At 43.8% G+C, this 7,500-nt stretch overlaps 1 protein-coding gene across 1 annotated transcript in view; it reads left to right on the top strand.

Moving 5' to 3' along the window:
• The first annotated feature begins 1,060 nt into the window (after window positions 1–1,060).
• Window positions 1,061–7,500, top strand: part of dlgap3 (discs, large (Drosophila) homolog-associated protein 3) — a 194,446-nt gene continuing 188,006 nt past the window's right edge. Inside the window, 1 exon segment of the mRNA XM_042077316.1 lies at window positions 1,061–1,266. The gene's annotated coding sequence lies outside the window, so the exon portion shown is untranslated.

Genomic DNA, 7,500 nt, shown 5'->3' with positions numbered 1-7,500 from the left:
GGACCACGGCTGGTCGTTATTAACTTGCTGTATAAACCTTCGTAGTCAAAAAGCAGCCTACGTGCATTAAAAAAAAAACAGCTGTACGAAATACTAACACGTTCCTGTATTTTGGCTCTATTTTTGCATCGGTTCATTTTAAGAAAGTACTGCACTGAGTTAGCCTACTGACCAGGGTTGTGCACAATTCGAATTGCAATTATGTTTCCTGTTTGCTACCTTAATTGAAATGCAAGTGAAATTCAAGAATTGAATTGTAATTTAAGAGCCAGTTTCAATTCAATTCTGGAATTTTGCACAAGCCTGCTACTGACACCACCAGCAGTAACAACTGCCACGGTTCGACAGCACAATGTGCCCCGTTGTTGTTTGCTGACAACATGCAGAGTATCAAATATACGCTGCTGGTCATAAGGGCTGTTGGTAGAGAATAACTTGCAGATGCACACGGCATCGTCCGGGAAGTCAACGACACTAATGTGAATATTATGAGCAACTATCCACGTATCACATCACAAAACAAATCATGATTCCATTCCATTCACTCTGATCTGCTCATGATCTGTGTGGTGGCCAAACAACCCGTAGACCGCCACAGAGGCTTCCAGGAAGATGTTTTAATGGTTTAAGGGTTTAACCCTGCATTGAAACTGAACGGAGCGTATCTTCCAAACAAGGGCCACGCCTTCCCCGCGAACACAGGAAGCACACACGCACCGCACTTCAGACATAAACCATTTCCAAATGGCCGTACACAGTGAGTGCCGTAGTCCATGCACGCGCGTGGCGCTCTCTTGACTACAGTCTTACGACTATTGTGTATTCATCGAAACACATATTTGCCCTAATTATTTTAAAAAGTCACCGAGAATACAGACTGAGAGGTGAGAGCACTCAAACCTATTCGAGAACACATAGCGATACAGTGTTCGCTTTGCCTGCCTCAGACAGTTTAACTGTACGGTGGGATGCTGCCTGCGCGATCAGGCCCCTCCTCTGGCTGAGGGGCCACGGGGAGTCCCGCCGACCAATAGCACGCTCGCTCTGGACTGGTGGGGAATCCTGCGCTCTGCCAGAGGAGAGACAGAGCTCGCGGACGCCGGAGAAAATTAGCGGAGCTGCAAGCTGAGGACCGCGCGCACTGCTGAGTTTCTGCTCCCCGTCGCCCCGTGCCACAAACCAAACGGCCTCCCTTCAGAGGAATATTGGACTAAGCTTGTCGGAGCAAGGATGCAGGACTGACGGCGCAGAAGCTCTCCAAGTAAGGTAAGCCGGCGGTGGGGTACCAACAGCAGATGTTGCAGTGCGCTCGAGCGGCATGAAAGCCAGAGACTATAGAATAGGCTATAGAGGTTGGGCACGAGAGCTCTGGGTTGACATGACTGATAGCTGCCACGTTCATTGCGTAACCTACTGAAGAAAGAGAACATAAAAAAAAGCAGAGAAGGAAATTGGGTTCGTGCACTCTGAGGTGTCTTCCATGTCAACAGGAGCCCGGCAGCTGTGTCAACAACTTGACAGCTATTGGAACTTTTATGATCTGATCAGCTAGTCCCGTCACATAGACACACGCGCGCGCGCGCGCATCACTCTGAAGCAGCGATCAAACCAGCGGGCGAGCAACGCATCGACCCCTTATATATCTTGGAACGACTTCAGCTGATGCGTGAACGTTCGCTGACCGTGAATACGTGTCCTGGAGCAGAATTCGCCGGGCGCTATCACGTTTACACTAAAAGCAGTCGCGCGAGGTGTAATTAACCTCACGAGAGTTGCAGAGCGGGACAGCGGGGCTGGGATGCATGCCGCTCGAGCGCCAGCGATGCCAAATCAAGTGCAAATCCCTCGTGAAAAAGTGTCCTAGCGCTACACTAACAAACTCATCTCATTAACTCCGTGTAGCCTGCACTAAGAACACGAGTACATCAGTGCGCGTGAGCAGCGACCTGGGAGAAATGCATTATCTATCTGCATATAGCAATCAAATCTCAACTGGATGGTTTCTTTTTATGTAGTCTACGTCATAAGGTATAAGGTTTCGTTTTTAATTAAAAAAAAAACGTGTGTGTGTTTGCTGGGGGTCAGACTATTTTTTGAGAGGTTTTGCTTATACTTGATCATGTTTCCATGACACCGCTAATGGCCGGTACGGATTACGGATATCTATGAGCTGGAACGGCCCGCTCTGTTTCATTGATTTTCCCGATTGATTATGATGTTGGCAACCCGGCTCTATTTGGCCAGAAGAAGCGTGTGTTCATAGCTTCCACTGCTCTCCTGAGCTGGTGGAGGCTGCTGAGCGATTCAAATCAGGGTGCAACTTTTCGGTTCATGTTATGCGTATAGTGCCTTTTGACTGGTGATGCTTGGAGACTGGCTACATCCCTCTCTAGGAGCATTGGCTTTATGCTTTAATGCTTTAATGCTCAGATACTGAACCTCACAAATTACCCACATGGCAAATTGAGTTGACATACAGCAGGCCCTGCCTCCATTCAGCGAATGAAAGCATCAGTTACAAACCAATAGCCTACTACCCAAATGAAATGGATACTGATCAGGTTAGGGTTAGATATACACATATTCCCGCCTCGGTCTCCTTTTCATGACACCGAGTCCTTTTGAATAAAGATGATGTGCCAAATTGGGACTATGTGAGGAGTAAGACGACGGGTTTGAGCTTCACATGGGGCAATAATTTGCCATTTCTTCAGTGGACGCGCATCAGCTGAGCTCACAAATGGGCTAACTCGAATCGCAGCAGTCATTTGATTCATAGCAGATCAGGCGTCTCTGTGTTCTTCAGAGGAGATATTTCACGCGAGGCTTCTTGTATGTTGTTTGTTTGACGTAACGTCAGCAGACACTTAGAGGGGAGGCAGATAATGCTCAAAATTGGGGATTATAACTAATTGCTCGAGGCTCAGCTATTTTAGCTGTTTTATGCCTCTACAAATCCGTTTAAGTCTTTTCAGTGTCACACAAAGGCTCGGATAATGGGGAAGTGTTGATATGTTTCATGATTATCCGTCCTAGTTGCTGTGTTTAAGGCTGTCGCAGAGTCCTACCCATCGCGACGTAGAAAAAGTCGATAGACCGTGTGACGGAGCATCTGCCGTGAAGTCAGGTTTCTCTCGAGCCCCTTGATGTCGGGCCTCGAATATCATTATCGGGGTATGTCGCTGACGTCACTCGCACCGGAGGTGACAACCTGCCAGCCAATCTTGGTGTTTTAATTAACGAATCACACCATCGGTAACTATGGAACCGAAACACAAGGCTTTGAAGTGCTCCTTTTTTGCCATAGTGTTTTCAGGAAAGCAGCGCCTTGTTGAGGTCTATTTGGCAAACGCGCTGTGGGGAGGTAGTCCAAAATGCAAATCGGCTCCTTTCAGAAGATCAAAGTAACCAAATTACTTTTCCAGCTTCAAGGTGTCTTTGGCTGGAGATGCACAGATTATAGGGTGTCCTGATTACTCAACACGTGTTCATAACTCAGATTGTAGAATTATCCAAACATCAGTGTGTTTAACACTTCTGTACTTATGAAAAGCATAATAGTCATATTAGCTTCTCTCAGCGGTGTGATTGACAAGGCAGAACTGTCTAATATAATATTCTGAACAGAAGGTTACAGTATATCTATGACTGTACCACAGGGCTGTTCACTATGATGATATGTCCGTCGATAGCCTGCATAGTATTCAATGGAGAATCATGCCTGTATACACACACACACACATGTAATCATATGACATATGGCATACACACACACACACACATACACACATGCACACATACACATACACACACACACACACACACTCACAAACACAGATGTACAGATGACATATGAAACAGTCTCATACATACAGGTGCACACACACACACACACACACACTCACTCAAAGTCCTACTCATGTAAAACCTATAAAGCCCCTCTTCCCCCACAGCCGCTCACTAAACCACTCGGCAATACGGCAATAAAAGGACCATTTTGCATATTGCATGTCAATATCGGCAGTTTGTGGAGTGTTAAGTTTGATGGAGGTTCTGTGTGTGTGTGTGTGTGTGTGTGTGTGTGTGTGTGTGTCTGCCATCACCACACACACACACACACACACACAAACACACACACAGACACACACACATACACATTTAATCAGCAGCTGTTATGTGCACCAGGGAGGGAGTTCACAACATTAACTCCCACTGGAGCTTTCACAGTAGCTGGAGACTCGCCATCATCCCCCCCATCCCCCTTTAACACACACACACACACACACACACACACACACACATACATACATACAGTAGACACATATGGCACCTCCCCCCCAACACACACTCACACCCATATTCATGAACACACACACACTTACAGTCTTTGCTAAACATTGCTAGGGTGTGTGTGTGTGTGTGTGTGTGCGTGTGAAGGTGTGCTTCACTCATGGCCTTGGCACAGTGGCGGCACGCCCTTGCCGACTCATGGCGATTTTAACTGCCCACCCATCAGGGCGGTCATTATGCCCACAATTAATCTGCCCCGCCACCGCTGTGGACGATCACCCACATATGCAGCCATCCTAACACCACTAATTCCCCTGCACACACACAGGCACACAAACATGGCCTAGTTCATATGGTGCCACTCCACACCCATTATGTTATGTTATGTTATGTTATGTTTATGTTATGTTTATATTTATGTTATGTTATATTTATGTTTATGTTATGTTATGTTATGTTATGTTATGTTTATATTTATGTTTATGTTTATATTTATATTTATATTTATGTTTATGTTAATGTTATGTTATGTTATGTTATGTTATGTTTATGTTATGTTTATATTTATATTTATGTTATGTTATGTTTATATTTATGTTTATGTTTATGTTTATGTTACTTATGTTACGTTATGTTATGTTATGTTTATATTTATGTTTATATTTATGTTTATGTTATGTTATGTTATGTTATGTTATGTTATGTTATGTTATGTTATGTTTATGTTATGTTATGTTTATGTTTATGTTATGTTATGTTTACCCATACTTCAGATACTTTTTCTAAACTCTTAACACAGACTCACACCTACAAAACACAATTGGCCAAATGGATAATTTTCTTCTCAAAAACACATTTTGTTAAATATATACTAACTCTTCATTTCAATACAGAACACATCTTTCTCTGCACACACCAACTTTACCAAAACACTGGAAATCTGACTCAAAATGAAATTATTCTGTCAAAGAATAACACTTGTTTTCACTTCACAAGGTACATGCAGTCAATCAAAGTACACCAGGTTTCAAAATACTGGCTATTGTTGACATTACAAAAACTGCATAGACTTGTATGTTCCAGTTTTACAGGTATTTGCATGCAAAACATGCTATCCGTTTTTACACTAAATTTCTTGGTTGGGAACTGTATGTCCACATGTAATGTTCACATTCAAAAGCATTCCAGTAAAAAGCAAATCAGTTTTTTCCCTTTACTGTTTACAGGTACAGTAGAAATACTGTTTACAGTATGATAGAACAGAAAAGGTTTTACAGTATTGCTTACAGTGAACAAAATATCCATGAAACACATAAAAGCTGAACAAAAAACAACAGCAAAAAGCCCAGATAAAAAGGGGGGGGACTAAAAATAACACAAAATTACTGTATCTAATCTCTGCGATCTTCAGAGTTAGGCCGCACGTTTTCATCAACATCGCATCTGATCAGATCTGATGCACCTGGGATAAAACCATTTGGAAGCAGAGCAGAAGCAGAGGTTTTTATACTGTATCTAAGGTTTGGAATATTGTGTTTGCTATTGTGGGATGTTGTGTGTTAACATTTGTAAATACTACAAAAACAATCCATAGTTTTGTTGGGAGGTATAGCTTGTCTGTTAAGAAAATGTAAGCATTGTGGAAATGTGTTCACTGGCTGCATATTGTATGAAAACGACATGAAATGTGTGAATGGTATGGCCACAAAAGACAGACGCTGTGCTAATTGTGTTTAGAGTTTTGAAAATGTGACAACTGGTTAGACACGCTGAAAAAACGCTGAAAAAAACTGTAAATTAAAATTGCTCAGCTATTCGAACAGCTACCTACCTACCAATACTATAGTATTAAAGTAGCACAATGTAGGAGGTCCCTTTTTGTAAATGTTCTTTTTGTCCATTTTCAACATACTGGGTACCCATATTGTACCCATTTTATACCCATATTGTACCCATTTTGTCAGTCAGTGTAGCATTCAAATGAGTCTGAAGCCGTCACTGTAAGGTAAAAGAACTTGATTGTGTTGCTTTGATTGCAGAGTAATATACTAAACAACGAAGATGGGAATTTGCATGCAGTGAATCAGGATGGGGTTGGGGCTCTGCTCCGTCACTAGAGAATACACATGTGCATCAGGGTGTAGATGAGATGGGGTTGGGGCTCTGCTCCGTCAGGGTGTAGATGAGATGGGGTTGGGGCTCTGCTCCGTCACAAGAGAATATTCTAATGTGCATCAGGGTGTAGATGAGATGGAGTTGAGAATATTCTAATGTGAATCAGGGTGTAGATGAGATGGAGTTGAGAATATTCTAATGTGCATCAGGGTGTAGATGAGATGGAGTTGAGAATATTCTAATGTGCATCAGGGTGTAGATGAGATGGAGTTGAGAATATTCTAATGTGCATCAGGGTGTAGATGATATGGGGTTGGGGCTCTGCTCCGTCAGGGTGTAGATGAGATGGGGTTGGGGCTCTGCTCCGTCAGGGTGTAGATGAGATGGGGTTGGGGCTCTGCTCCGTCAGGGTGTAGATGAGATGGGGTTGGGGCTCTGCTCCGTCACAAGAGAATATTATAACGCTGCTGTAGACTCCAAGTGTGTGTTTCACACCACCCCGTTGGTAGAGGCTTACATTTATCGTTACACTGTCATAAGGGTGTGTACATGTGTGCGTGTGCGTGTGTGTGTGTGTGTGTGTGTGTCATGAGTGTGTGTGTGTGTGTGTGGATGGATGTGTGTGTGTGTATGTGCGCATGTGTGTGTCATAAGGGTGTGTGTGTGTGTGTGTGTGTGTGTCATAAGGGTTGGAGAAAGTCAAGTCTAGGTGAACATTTTTTTTTTGTGTGTATAAACTCTAGGAGGTGCTTTGCCCTGTCCCCCCCCCCCCCCTCCCTGACTGCACAGTGAGTCTGTGATGGCCAGACAGATATAAATGTGCCTTGTTGTGGCCATATCAATCCCCACATAAAATGCCATCACTGTGGTCTATATCTGGAGTGCTCCTGAGGGTGATCTGCGGTGCCCGGAATGTGCTTTCCTCCGATCGATTCTCATAAGTGAGCCTCTCCACTTCACCAGGGCAGATGGACAGGCTCCAGTCTCTTCATGCCCAGACTAGAGACAGGATTGTTTGCAACCACAGCTGCATGCGGCCCTCGTCTCTCTGCTGCGCTCTACAGATGTGCATTTACATCTGCTGCGTCTTTAGTT

The sequence above is a fragment of the Alosa sapidissima genome, chromosome 21, assembly GCF_018492685.1.
Source record: "Alosa sapidissima isolate fAloSap1 chromosome 21, fAloSap1.pri, whole genome shotgun sequence".
In the NCBI taxonomy this organism is placed as follows: Eukaryota; Metazoa; Chordata; class Actinopteri; order Clupeiformes; family Clupeidae; genus Alosa; species Alosa sapidissima.
Note: the sequence above shows the minus strand (reverse complement) of the source record. Positions and strands in the feature narration are given on the sequence as shown.